Here is a 14,624-nt window from a genome sequence, read left to right as displayed (position 1 = left end):
AGTGCATGCAGGACAACAGAAACTGAAGCAAATAGCTGCACTTTTCTCTACCATTTGTAAGCCCCTGAGGCGTTGAAGAATTGAAATGGTGACTTGCCTAAGGCAACAAGTGCGTTACACATGGTTGTTGTGTTGTTTATCCTAAGAAAGGTAACAGGAAAGCAAAATCCATTGCCTATGCATTACCTTTGTGAAAATAAACAGGGTTCTTCTCAGAAAGAAAAGAGTATTTCTTTTGAGGGAGTTAAAGAATCAAACTGTATGGACATGGCAATATAAGAGGGGTGTTTTTATTTTTGTTTCAGTTCTTAAAAACAAGGTATTGTAGAGGCAATTACTTTGGAATAATGTTTGATAGAGCTAATTGCAGGTTTCAAAGATAACCTTGAAATCATATAGATTTTCATATTTCGTATATATTATGCCATGCATATCATAGCAGAATTAAGTGCATTTTCCTAGAAATAGAATTTAAAAAAAGAAGAAGAAGAAAAAGCCTGAATATGCTTGGTCTCTCTTTTTCCTAGGAAATGTGAAGTGTCTCTCGAGCTCCTTGATAGCGCAGTCTGTTCAGTCGAGGGTAATGGATTTAGTTTCAGGGAGTTTTCAGAGATTTCTAGCTGCCTTTCTGCTATGAGGAGCCAAATGGCATCTTCATCTTTGTTACAGGCTAAGGAACAGGGAAATTTAGAGCAATGCAGAAGGATTATAAATAAAAGCTGTTAGTCTCTGACCCAAGCATTGTGCAGTAACAAGTGCAGTTATGCAGACGAATGGTGTTGATCGCAATCTTCTTTCTCCACAACATAAGAGCTGCTCAGAATAGGGCATAGCTGAATAAATAGATTTTTCATTGATATTGGCAGAGATGTGTTTGTCCATAGCAATGAAGGAGAACGGTGGAGGGGACAGATGAGCGAGAGAGGCAGCTTTGAGGCACCTCCAAGCAGGGGGAGAGCCTTTGCTGAGGGTGCTCGAGCGCCGAGCGGGCACCGCCAGCCTCATCCTCGCAGCCTCTCTCCTCTGCAGCCCCGCTGGGCGGCTCGAGCCGATGGCTGCAGATTCCCGGGAGCCCAGGGATGCACCATGGGCGTCCTTTTAAGGAGCAGGGTCACTTCCCGAGTGCGACTCGCTCGCAGGTGAGACGCGGCAGATGTAGTCCCGTTTAGCAGCAGATTGGGCTAAGCGCTGTCTTCCATCGCTCAGATCAACATTAATGCTGTTGTGTTGGGGTATCAGTAATAAGGATGAAATTCAATTCTTAACTAGTTAAAAAATAACCACACTTACATATACAAACACATTCTTTGCCGTTGCACCCTTTGGCAAGGTATGATGGGCAACGAACCAGAAGGTTCATTAGGAAAGAACCAAGGCATTCAATTACTCTAAGAAAATTGTTATTAACTTCCTTAATTTTTGTTTTGCATTTTTTACCTTTTTTTTTTCTTTTCCCTCGCTGGTCTCTGTACATTTCCTCCTATTTGCTGAACAGTAATAGTGCTGAGCAGCTCCCTCCGGGCTGATCACCGCACCGTGTGCTGCCTGGCATCCCGGCCAGCCTTGCCACTGCACTCCGGCATCATCTAAATGCATTCGGTCTCTGGCTGACAGGTAGTTGCCTCTAGAGATACGGTTTTCGGCTTTATTTAGTTTTTCAGGCTCATCATTTAATGTGTCTATTTGTATATGTGTTTCTTACTGTGGGCACTGGACTTTGACATCGATGAAGTTACATATCCTGGTATATGGTGCAGTCAAATGACTGTTTGTTCAGACTGAATTTTGATACACATAATCAGAGCCAAAAATCCGTTTAATCACCATCTTGTCTTATGGGATGCACTGGATCTTCTTGCAGAGTGAGATTCAAACCTATCTGGGTAATTCTGGCCCTGTGCTTTGCTCTGTGGACTTGCGATGTGCGGGAAGGCTGTTGCCCCTCCAGCTTGGCCTGTGAATTGGTATAAGACAAGATAACTAGTAGGAAAAGCAGAAAAAGGGCTTGATCCCAGCACACGGCAAGTCGATGGATTCAGTGGTTTGGGACCAGAGAGCTTCCTTCACAAGATACGTAGATCCTGAGCAGGACAAATGGTAGGAAAGCAAAAAACAGAGGAAAGTTTGAGCTGGAGGGGGGAAAGGAGAGGCTTGGAACCCAGGCAGGTGGGTGTGCTGAGAACCCGCCTGTAGTGCAAGAGTTGGCTGTGGGCAATAGAGATGCTTTTCTACTGAAAAGTTAGTATTTTCATACTTCCTAAATTAAACCATGCTTACATGTCTTTACAACATCCTTCTTTGCTTGCCTTCTACAAACTCAGTCTGGCTGCAAGATCTTGCTAATAGTAGAAAAACTGTAAAGAGACTTGAGCCCAAAAGCCCCATATGCATGCAGGCAAGACCTCTAAGGCATTTGAATATAAATAAATAAATGAAATCTCAGGGGTTCTGCTTGGCATGCGCAAAGTGAGATTTGGGGCAAATCTGGAGGCGCCTGAGAGGCAGAGCACAGGGCGTAACATCAGGACAACCCCTGCCAGAAAGCAGATCCGTATTCCAGGTGAACAGGAAAATGATAATTTAGCCATGAATGCCTAAATCTCATTTTGGGAAACAGCTTCACCAGTTTACCTGTGGCTTTTTGAAATATCCAGCGTCAGACAGGCAAGCAGCCGGTTTCAAACTGCGATGTTGAAGATATAAGGTTGTAAAGAATCTGTAAACATTGTCTCAGCTGCAGTGCGTGTTAGCCTTAGTTACTGGTGATGTTTCCTGTGTGCTGCCGTAGAACAGAACGGAATGGAGATGTCTGGAAGGTGACTCATGTGAGGCAGTGTGGGAGAGTGCACACACCTAAATGACCAGAAAGGGACTCTACGCAGTCCCCAGCAAATTAAGAACGTGTATTCATTATGCTTGCAATAATGATAGTATGCCTTATAACACTGCACTTAAGCAATTGTAATTTCAGTTTTATGGAGCAAAAAGTGCAATCTCTAAGATGCAGCTTTTAAGTAGTGGGTTTAATTGACAGTGCTTGAAAAATATTACTGGCTACTCATTAGTAGGTATCGTTTCTTCCCTTATCCTACATGATTGTTTTAATTTAAACTAGCTCTCTGCCTCACGTATAGAATTATTGACAAAAATATGTCTTTCTTCATCAAATGATTAGCTAAATCATCCTCTTATTTACAAGCAGTGCTGTGTCCCTGTGCCCTAAATCTTGCTAGTTGGAAGAGTGGGAGGGAAAGCAATTTAATTAAGTTAACTTTATTGACCCACCGGAGCTGTTGTTTAATAGCGTGGCTCCCTGGAGTGTAGTGCAGGTAAATTGAATGAATGCCACCGAATACCCCTTCCCTGCGCCGCATATTTCACAGCTTTGCCAGGCAGTTTGGGACGCGCAGCCAATCAGCAGGAAGGTTTTCCCAGCGCGGCTCTCCGGGCCGGCGTTCCCGTCGCGCTCGGAGCGATGCGGCGGGCGCCGCCGCTGCGAGGGGACAGCGCCGGGCGTCGCGCCCCAGCCATGGCTCCTGGAGGGGGAAAACTCGCGGGCGAGTCCGCGTGAGAGGGCCGTGAGTAACCTGCTCCGTACTGAAGCCTCGCGGCAGCCGCTCCATCCGCGGGGGAAGCCGGGGTCCAGGAGGATGATGAGAGAGACCCTCCAGAGCTGCGTTTGCCACTAAATTCTGGGCAATCAGCAGAACTTGTTTGTTAAATTGCTAGGGCTGATAAAATAAAAGCTAAAAAGAGTTTTGCAGTGTTTCTAATAGATCTTAGTGTTTGCTATTGCTTCTTTTACTGCCTGTGTTGTTAAAATCATTGTCCAGATGTTTTATTAATCTATAAAATGAATATAGCAACTGTCTGCAGCTGCTTGGCGCTGTTGTATTCCTCAGTACAGTCCACCGGTTGATAAAAGCCAGTATTTCAGACTATTTATCCCGTTCTGCCAATCTTTTTTTTTTTTTTAAGTAAAGATAGATTAGTACTATATAACAGCAACTTCATCTAGTTTTTAGCCCTTGCAGGATTTAATGTTTCTCTGATTAGAATTGAGACACAGAGATACAGTCCTACAGCTCTAGTTAAAGAATTAGATACAACCCCTCAGCTTTTTTTTTTTTTTTTTTTTTACTTTTTTTTTCTCTGGAAAATAGTAAGTGCAACTTTGATTACAATTTATCAATTTTGTCACATTTTCTTCTGCTGTAAGGCACATAAAATTCCCTGTTTTGAATTAGCTTGCATGTCATTTTCTTTCTTTGTATATGTGAAAAGCTGCTTCTTGGCTTCAGAATGTTGTTCTTTATTTTAAAGACATATCAGGTAAGAGCGCTGGGCTTGAAGAGGAGGCTCGTTATCCCGTCTTGCACGCTGTGCGGTGTTCAAGCGCGCGGGGCCCACGGGGTCTGCCGTGGGTGTCGATACGCGGCCCCGTTTGGGGAACCCGAGCCGCGCTCACCACCTCGTCCGCGCGCCCCACGGGAAGCCACGTCCGTGCACACGGGCAGGGGCTGCCGGCTTGGGTGGGCTGGCCGAATCCTGCGCCCTGGATCCCTAGAGAGGGCCCAGTCTGCGAGGGTGAGACTGGCCCTCCGGGAAATATCCTCCTGACTCCCTGTGGGGGAACCTACCCTTGGGCTCCGGCTTCTTCAGTGCCCTCCTGACGGCGACGTCCCGGTATGCCCCAGAAGTGTCGCCCCAGAAGTGGCACCGCGCGTTCTAGGAGGATAAATCCCAGTCGAAGTGCAGCCCAGAGAAATCCAGGAGTTCCCAGTCTGACCCGCTGTCAGGAGCTCCAGCATAGCCCTGGGAGAGCGCCAGCCACCCTCAGCGGCAAATTTGAAATTTTTAGGTGAAAACTGCCTTTAATTCCATGTTAAGTTAATATGGCTTTTTGCAGGCAAAGCGGGTGTGTATTTGCACCAAAGGAAGATGCCTTGTTGGAGTAATTCTGAGGAGTTTTCTAGCTCGTGTTCTCCAGCTCTCTGCTCCGCCGTCTTCGTTAAATGTGTGTTCTGGCAGCTGCTGTTTGAAGTTGGTGTTGTGTATTGGTGAGGTAGTGCCACAGCTGTGCTGATGGTTGGATCTGAGCCCATGGCATAGTAGACTTTGTGCATTTTCAGCCGTTTTTTCACTTTTCGTAGTGTTTCTGTTATGGCACTTGACATTTTGACGCAGAAAGAGAGATGAAGCTTTGGAGCAGGCTGCCCAGGGAAGATGTAGAGTCCCCATCCCTGACAGTGTTCAGGAAAACGTGTGGATGAGGCGCTTAGGGACACAGTTTGGAAGGCAGGGTGGGATTTATGGCTGGACTCGGTGATCTTGAAGGCCTTTTCCAGCCGTCATGATTCTGTGATTCTGGGATTACGCTGAAAGCTGCATTGTCTGTCTGACAACATGGAAGGGATATACACATTCTTGATGCCATCCCACCGCTCTTTCCCAAGGCAACAGATTCATCACACTGGATTCCCAGGAATTGTTTCCAGCCTAAGAATTCCTAACTTATTGTGAATGTGATCATAAAGCTCTTTAAGGGTGCTAAACTATAAATACATTATAAATACACAAATACTATTTTTATTTCATTGCAGTTTTAAAAGCCTATTAAATGAAGGCTTATGATATTAATATTTATGTGATATGTTTTGTTATGGATCGTGATTTAATATGTTCCAGTTAATAGTAATGTTAAATAGTAAGTGCTAGTTTCTAGTTTTGAGTGAGGGGTGAAACTCCTGCAGTTCAGACTGCCACAGATATGAAATGTTTTTACTTTCAGTGATTAAAAGGGTTTGCTGATTTACTAGCTGGCAAGCTTTTTCTTTTTTTTTTTTTTAAGTCTAGTTTATATCAAGCTACCAGATGGAATATGCTGTAACGATTTTGGAACTATTTACAGAGACTTTCCCCATCCTGTTGTATTTGTGTTGGTCTTTTCCACATGTAACCACCTTTAGATAGAAGTTTTACAGCTGCAGAGGATGCCAACTTCTGCATCCAGCTGTGCTAGTCGGAGGGATTCCTGCTTCCTCCCCTCGTCACCCCCTGGCAGCTGAAGTGCTGCCCCTGCGGCTGCACTAGTGGAGGGGTCGGCAGGATTGCTCCCTAGCTCCCAGCCTGAAAAATTGGCCAAGCCAACGCAGGGGACCAGTTTGAACCACTTAAAATCAAGTGGCAGGTTTTGCCTCAAGCAGTTTAGAAAGTGTTTTCGTGGCAAGGAGCACCAAGGAGAAGTAATGTCACCAAAGCAGTGCGATGCTGTTTGCAGGGTGCATGTTGGCTATTCCTGAGGAGACAGCAGAGTGGCTGTAGCATGACTGGCTCTAGCAGGCTTGCATACAGCTGTGGTTCTAGGCATGCAGTAATATATAGCCTCATGTACAAATTTCCCATGTTTGACTGAGATTTAAATAGGCATTCACCTTTTTCCCCCTCCTAAAGACTAGAAGCTGACCTTTGCTAGGGTCTGGGGATTTTTTATCTGTTTTGTTTCATGTTGATTGATTTGTTAGTTTATTTAAGTAAACAGAGATGGGTGAGGATGTGTCACACCTTTGTTCCAGGAGACAAATTTTGCTCTGGAGTAGAGCCCAGCCACTGAGTCACCCAGTCAGAACCAGCAAGTGCTGCGTGGATCTCAGCAGCTCTGAGTTGAACCTGTCAGGAGATAACCTCCATAATCCCACCTATGGAAAGGCCTAAGGAACTTGGAGATTTCAGTTAGCTGATTTGCATTCATCCTTGATGAATGCTCCAGGTTAAAGCTGAGTATACGTGGAAGAGAATACAATCTGGACACCTCAAGAGGACCCGAGATGTTAAACAGGGTTGATTCCTTACTTTTTCGTCCTCTGGAGTCAGATATTTGTTGCTGCATTATCTGAGTTGTCAGCCTTACAGTGCACTTGGAGTGAACGGATCGCAATGCCATCGTAGCAAGGAAACAGGAAGATCAATTTTCTTCTGCAAAGTATATTGTCAACAAAATTACCTTTAAATTATCTACAGGTAGATGACCATAACCATTATTAGTAGAATTAACAAAAAAAAAGTAGGGGAAGAAATGACATTTCTCAGGTCAGGACTTACTTATAAGGATTTATTACACTGTTTACACTTTATTACACTGTTTACATTTCTCCCAAATTAAGAGAATTTGAATAAAATCACTGAGAGAAAATACATATGGAACCTTGTGCCCTTGCATTTAGAGCAACATTTCTAAGCCTCAGCCACAGGAGAGAATGAAACATTCAGACGGAAAACTTGTTAATATAAAATCCAGGAATTCTGAAGGGACATCTATAGTATACTGAGAGTGGGAGGGATTCTGATTTAAGAAAGTGCTTCAAAAGCACGTCAGTAAAGTCACAGGAGATATTTTAAAGACATTTGCTGAAGCATGAAAGGCCAGTAATAACCACGATCACAATTTCTGTCTGAGCATAGGAATTGAATAGTCATTTCAGTATTTGATTTTATGATCATCATTTCTGACCCTCAACTGTCTTCTGCATTCAGAATAATATATATGAGAGGAGAGTTGTGATTTAGGCCAGGAAACGGGCCAAGCAGTTACTCTGCATCTGAATTTTGTGTTTTTCTTTCCTACACAACCATGATAGCTTTGGAAAAAACACTATTTTTTCTGTATGTGACTGTTACTTTTCTTATGGAAGGTGCTCAAAAGGCCTATGAAATGTCAAGACATACTACTGAAAAACATACCCTGGATTAATGTTGTAGGGCTCCATATCAGACATACAAACCTAAGGACAATTTCCATACCCTTCTGTAATGTTTACTTAAATATATTTTGAACTGAGGTATTTAGCAAGCATTACTGGAGCACAGAGTTCCAGCAAAGCTGCTAAGACAGACTGTGGCAGGAGATGATGCTGGTGTTTGCCCTGCCATGCCCACAAATGCCTCAGCTTACAAAACACACATGCACATCAACCAGGAAAGTTGATGTCAACTAGGAAAGTCACAGAGATTTTGGTGGATTTCATCAGTACAGAGTATGAGGGACATGAAATAAGCAGGAAGGTTCCCAGGGGTCCAGTGCAAAGGCTGAGATACTACATTAGGGTGTAGTGTAGGGTAGTCCACCCTAATGAAGCTTCAAAAATCCCTCCCTTTTTCCTCTTCTATCTCCCAGTGATTGTAGCAGCTCGGGAGATCTGTTTGCTGCACAAAGCAGTGCTTCACCTTCTCCTTACTTACATGGTGCTCACGGGTGAGGTGTGAATGAAGGTAACGTGTTCTCTACTGCTAATGCTCATGGAGGAATACCTCAGTTCCCGTGGGGGTAACGTTGTTTATTTGGATGCCAGCGCTCGCAATACAAGTGCTATTTCAAATTAACTCTTCCTCTGTGGGTGGCAGTATGAAGATACTGAATGCGGTCAATGCCGAGAGGCTTTTTGAAGGGCTCTCTGCTTCATATTGCCAACAGTCCTGCAGGAGAAATTGACATTTAGTCTGTGTCAGTACCAAAATGGCATCATTACCATGGGACAGGTCACCTGGACACAAAACAATTAAAATTACAGCCAGAGAGCAGTTTGGTGCAGAAATGAGACCTTTCTTTTTAAAAGTTTGGATGTTTTTGTACAGCTGTTCTTTGTTAATGCTTATTCTTGCACATAGAGAAAATACATGAGGGAAACCTACTTGGATCCCCCTTCCCCAAGAAATTTCCAGAGTACCTGGTCCACTTCTGCATTTACTGACTTTCTTCACTTCAGGCAAGTCTAAAGTGTGGAAAGAGATTGAGTTTTATGGGATTTCAGTCACACTGGCTGTAGTCATCCTGTGATATAATGGCCACAATAGTTGCCAGCCCGAGGTAAGAGCAGCTATAAGCCTAACTGGTAGCTGACCAAGCTAGGTCTGGTTGCTTGGCTCCCACTATATGATGCAGTTTTTAAAACCTCCTAGCTCGTAGTGACTCTACTTCTCAGAAATAGCTTTGCACTCAGCAAGCCCCACTTCTGACCTGACTAGGTTTTTTGAAGGAGGTCATAGCTAATGTTTGGACAGCCTCTTCCAAAAGTGTCATGATGTAGGACTTGGTTTTGTAATGTTAAAGTCAAGTTTCTGCAGTGAAGGTGTATAGGATCCCAGAGGCATCTCGCTGCCTGCTCCTGATCTCTGCCCTTATTCTGGGTGCCGAACTCCTTCAAAAATCAAAATCATATACTATCATGTATAGAGAGAGTATACATATAGTATACATGTCATTTACATGTGTTGTATATGTATATACATATACACATGTATGTATAGTAAGTAGTGTAAATATATTATCTTCATTATTTGTTTGCGCTTCTCATAATTATTTGAGTAATGTCTGTATTTCCTGTGGTAGTCCAAAAGCATTGGTACGTGTTTAAAAAAACAAAACAAATCTAATGTTTCCCATTAAGAAAAGCATATAAGTATTTTTTGGATAGGTGCTGTAAGCTAAACAGGAAGGATTTTGGAACAGAGAGCTCTGTCCAGAGAATGTGGCACACGTGGTAATAATTAAATAAAATAAAAATGAAGTAAAGAGAAAGACTGAAAAAAAAAGTATTTAGAAGTCAGAAGAACAAAATTTCAGTGATATTTCAGTCATTTTGGTGATAGTGGATAATGTGATAGTGGCTAATTCCAGTGAACCCTGTTTTTTAGTAACACTTCAACATTGGTAAAACATGGCTTGCTTTAGTTTTATGTCTAAAGCACGATTTCATTACAGACTGTGTTGGGAAAGGTTATTCATATTATAATTTTTGACATGTATTGATTCTTCAGTAAAGAAAATAAATACTTTGTGCTGTCAGTGTTATCAGTGTAACCTGCACAAATTTGTAGGTTCCTTACATTCCTGATGTGAAAGGGGAGACCATTACTCTATCACTTTTCTATCCTCATCACTGTAAGAAAGACATGTCCCAGTGCCTATAGTCCATGCACCCTTATTCCTGAAAATTGCGCTGATTACTGCAAGAAGATTACTCAATCTGCCCCCAGGTTTCCATAGAGGCAGCAAAGTCTCCCTGTTACACAAATGAGATGGTCACAGATAACTGGGAAGACTCTCGGTATGGAGGTACTAAGGGCAGAGTTGTATCCAGCTGTATCAAAGCCACATTTTATGGTGGTGGACATGACCAGTCTCCCCTGAGGCTAATGGAAAGTACCATTTTGATTGTGGTGTGATCCATGTAGAAAGAGGACTGGCAGGAAAACAGATTGAGGTAATCTCAACAGTTATGTCCCTGTATCCATGGTGTTCCTTTATGTGGAGAACCAGTGAGGACCTGTTGTAGAGAGGGAGAAGAATCTGGAGAAAGTCCTCACTGTTTTTCATGCACTGGATCCTTCTGGGCATGCTTGACTGCTGCAGTATCCTTGCAGCACAGGCTGAGGGAATGGGAGGTGGTCCTACTCGGGTGGCCTGATTTCCGTGTAACCTCCTGTGTCGGGTGTCACCTGAAGTTTTAGAGCCAACTAGGCAGAAAGCACAGGGCAGGGAAATTAGCATCCATGGGATTGTGGCTTCTAGGTCATAAATAAATGGTAGTATGCAAATGTAAGTAAACATTATCCCACCATCTCTCTCAGACTAGTTCATTTCTGCGAGACACAGCAAATCCAGCAGTATTGATAGTGGCTCTTTAGTGCGTCAAGCGCTCAGCTGTGTGTGCCAGTTAATCAGTCACGAACTGTCGAGGCCCTCTCAACTGGGTGACTGGGAACACGCAAAGTAGCTTGTTGTTCTGTGTGTAGTAATAGATTTTCCGTATTACAGAATGTGTATAATTTTTAGTTATCCCCCTCTCCTTAAGTGCACATTTTCCATTATAAGCAACTACTCAGTCTATTAGCAGTAATTGCTGATATTTTTAAAGATATGGATTATAATCAATATCTGGGAGTAATACCTATTGATTTGAGAAAAAAAAAAGTGAATTGAAATAAACAGCCTTTGCTACTCAGTGTATTTCCATGCAGAGGGGATGCAATTGCAATAATTCTAGTCAAATAAGAGGTTCCTGACATATTTGCCTATTTAAAGGGTTTTACATCTAAGCAAAACAAAACCAAAGCAATCTCATGCTCTGTCTTTATATATTCCACTTTTTTATTTCAGATTTCAGTCTATGGCTCTGTTGTGGCAGAAATGAAAAACTGACCTGCCTCTGTTATCAGTGTGTTTGGAAGCCCCAGGTTTTGCCCATCAGAACGAGCTCTGATCAGTGGCTTTCACAATTTGAAAGGCAAATCCAGCACTAGGGAAGGAGGGGAAGGAAGAAGATTCTTCACAAATTTTGACCCAGGATAGCTAGTTTTACAGCCCTAGCAGTCTCAGTGAGGCAGCATCCTCTTGGCCTTGGTGCTCTAAAGCCTTCTATCATAGCCAAATGCAGGTAGGTGTCATCTCCTAACGGGCTGCAGCAGATGATGCAAGAAAAGCAGGTTTGAACCCCTTGGAAAAGGGGAGAACTCCTGGGGAAGCTGTGAATTGATCGAAAATCAGCAAACCAGCACAACACAGTGCAAAAGAATGCTGCCTTCTTGTTTAAAATGATGCTTAAGCTATCAGGACCCCCCACGCTTTCTTTCCCCCCTCTGAAAGAGGGAGAATTGAAAGCTTAGTGTGGTGGTATTATCCACATCTTAATGCAAGGAGTTAGGCTGATATCGATTCCCTTATTAATTTTAATTCATACCAGGGGCTTTGCCTTTGTCTTACAGGCAGTTGTGGGCAGCATGGATGTTATTCAACCAAATTTGGGCAGAGAATAAATCATAAATTCCTGCTGGTAAGCAAATCAATAGGCAGCATCCAATTATCTCTGTGTCCAGCTGATATGATTTTATAAGATGCTGTGCAATATTGCAACTTGTTGTTTCTTGGTAATGTTCCATAACTCCCATAGCTATAGAGGGGAATGGGACTTCTCCATCCAGTCTCCCCTACCATTCGCATGGGATACAACATCTGCTCAAATATGTTCTGGTGTGCAGACCTGGTTTTGAGCTCCTGCCACGCTATGGCCACAGAGTGACCAAAGGCATCTCAGTAAGGCAGTCTATATCGATCTGGTAATGCTGGTTCACAAAAGCAGTCCTAGACTTAAGCTAAGATTTGTTTATAAACATAACTTTTAGATAACTTGGAGGAAAAAAAATGTTATAGACACCAAAATATTGCTAATATATTGCACTACAGGCTTCCATACTCTGAGCTCTGTGTGTTGTATCCTTTGCTCCTCATACAACAGAGGTAACATGAAGGAAAGTTCAGGTACAGATTAGTTCAAATAACTTTAATCATCATCTACGTGTGGAAACACAGAATACTAAGAAAGGCATCAGTAGGCTAACATAATTTAAAGTAACACTGCCAATTCTCAAGTGCCACTTTAGTATCTTAGTGGATTAGTATTTTGTCATTACTTTAAAATGTGTTGTAGAGTCCAAAGTGGGCTGTTGTACAAGGGCAGCACTTGAAAAAAATGTGCATTTGAAAACGTGAAGCCTGGTTAAGAATGCAACCCCAGTGCTGTATAGGTGATCGAGAAAAAGAGAGTCTGAAGTCAGCTGGTTCTCTCATTTCTGTAGCCACTAACGTCTGTGTGTATGTATATTATAACACTATTCAGAGAAAATCTACGAGGTCAGAAAAACAAATATAACAAATTAATAGCCACGGTGATTGTGAATGAGCATTGACCTTTCTCCCTGTCCCCTGTACAATGTTGTCAAAAAAAAAGCTAGTATCAGTGTAATATTTACTGAAAAGTGGTAATGTTAGAAGAAAATCGGGGCAAAGTCTTCAGTTTTTGTGATAGTACAATAGAGATGATGAATTGCAGTCAATGTAGATAAACCACTTATCTTTGTATGGCAGATGTAAGATGAGATTCTGCAAATAGTGCCCATTCAAATACCCTGTTGGGTCCCCAAATACTCTCTGACAGGCAGTAATCAGGGCAGAACACTGCTAAGATTAATTCCTCTAATACTATTTTTTAAAATGAAAATCATGATGACAAATTATCTTTGTTGTGCTTTTCACCGTTTTAGCCTTCATATCCTAAGTTAATTACATGCCATTTTAGGGGAGGATTTTTGAGCATACTATACATGTCAAAGAGAAAGCAAAATGCTGTCAATTTCTGGAATTTGTCCAGACTTTCACAATCGTACAGGAATTTAATTCCGATAGCTTTTTAATTTGGAGTTTCATCATTTACATTTTTTTTTCCTGTCAAATGTTCATTCAGCTTCTCTTAGCATTACAGGTAGGACACTCTTTGGTGAATAAAATGAAAGAAGCTGTAACTGGTCTCATGGTTTTGGGGGCTAAAAACCACAACTATCAAAATTTGGAACTTGGCACCACTGTGAGTTACAAAGGAGGTGAGACTAGGTCTGCTGCAAGGGAATCAGGTGTTGAAATGTAGCTGGTGAGAGGCTGATTTGAAAAGGGGCTGGTAATCCCTCTTGCGTTTATTTTCCAGTCTTTTTTTTTTCAGAGTAGCCATGGAACAATATTTACAAATAAAAACTCAAAATTATGAACAATTTTCCCTATTTACAGTTTTTAATCATTAAGTCAGTGAACGCAATTAATTGGCCGTGTCTCCTTGTAAAGGCTTGGATGCTTCTGAACTGACTTTGAAGAAAAAAAGTATAATTTTAATTCTCGCTTGCCTGAAAAACATAAAAAACTTCCTTTCTTTTCAGATCTTTAGTCTGCAATTAACAAAATCTTGAAGCAAAAATAGGAAGTTTTCTGAGCTTTATGAGTAAGCAAAGGTAAGCAGTGGGTACAACTACTTCCCGTGGGAGATTGCCCTGAAGGAGACAGGGTCCAGTTGCAGCAGAAGGGCAGCGGGACACCAGGGCGCTCCGGACTGGGCTCTGGGGCCGAAGGGAAGGGCAGAGCAGGAGGAGGGCCAGGAGGGCCACTGAGGAGCAGCGCAGGCCGTGGTCCTCCTGGCCTGCTTGGGTGATACTAGGGAAGCCAGACTTCAGGGGGCCTTGAAACTGGGAGGGACGTGAGGGGCAATAAGAGCTTCTTCAGGTATATTGGCAACAAAAAGAAGGCCAAGGAAACAGCTGCTGAATGACAGTGAACTTAGTGACAAAGGACACAGAAAAGGCTGAGGTACTCCACTCATTTACTGGTCTATAATGGCAAGGTCTATTTTGAGGTATTTTAGGTACCTTATGACAGAGTCTGTGGGATTATTTTCTGTATTAGAGGAAAATCAAGACAGTGACCACATAAGCAAGTTGGACATACCCAAGGGCATGGGACAAGTGGGGGCACGTCCCAGGATGTGGAGGGAGCTGGCTGAGGTCATTGCAATGCCACTCTGTCTTCTTTAAAGAGAGCCTTTTGGTCCTGGGGATCAGGAGAGGTTACTGTCAACTGGGAGAAGGCAAGCATCCCACCCATCTTCAGGAAGGGCAAGATCTGGGGAGCTATCTGCCAGTAAGCCTTCCTTCACTCCCCAGGAAGATTATTATGGAAACTGTGTCTGGGCAGGTGGAGGCCTAGAAAGCAACTGGGATCAGCCATCATGGATTCACCAAGGGCAAATTGT

The 14,624-nt window shown here is 42.8% G+C and overlaps 1 protein-coding gene across 1 annotated transcript in view; it reads left to right on the top strand.

Moving 5' to 3' along the window:
- Window positions 1–1,995: 1,995 nt before the first annotated feature.
- The window catches only part of LOC104569624 (poly(rC)-binding protein 3), a 138,072-nt gene continuing 125,443 nt past the window's right edge, over window positions 1,996–14,624 (top strand). The window contains exon 1 of the mRNA XM_088526061.1: window positions 1,996–2,004. The gene's annotated coding sequence lies outside the window, so the exon portion shown is untranslated. The remainder of the gene's footprint in view (window positions 2,005–14,624) is intronic.

Source organism: Tinamus guttatus, unplaced genomic scaffold, assembly GCF_059628265.1.
Source record: "Tinamus guttatus ecotype Peru unplaced genomic scaffold, ASM5962826v1 Tinamus_guttatus_pri_ptg000025l, whole genome shotgun sequence".
Taxonomy (NCBI): Eukaryota; Metazoa; Chordata; class Aves; order Tinamiformes; family Tinamidae; genus Tinamus; species Tinamus guttatus.
Note: the sequence above shows the minus strand (reverse complement) of the source record. Positions and strands in the feature narration are given on the sequence as shown.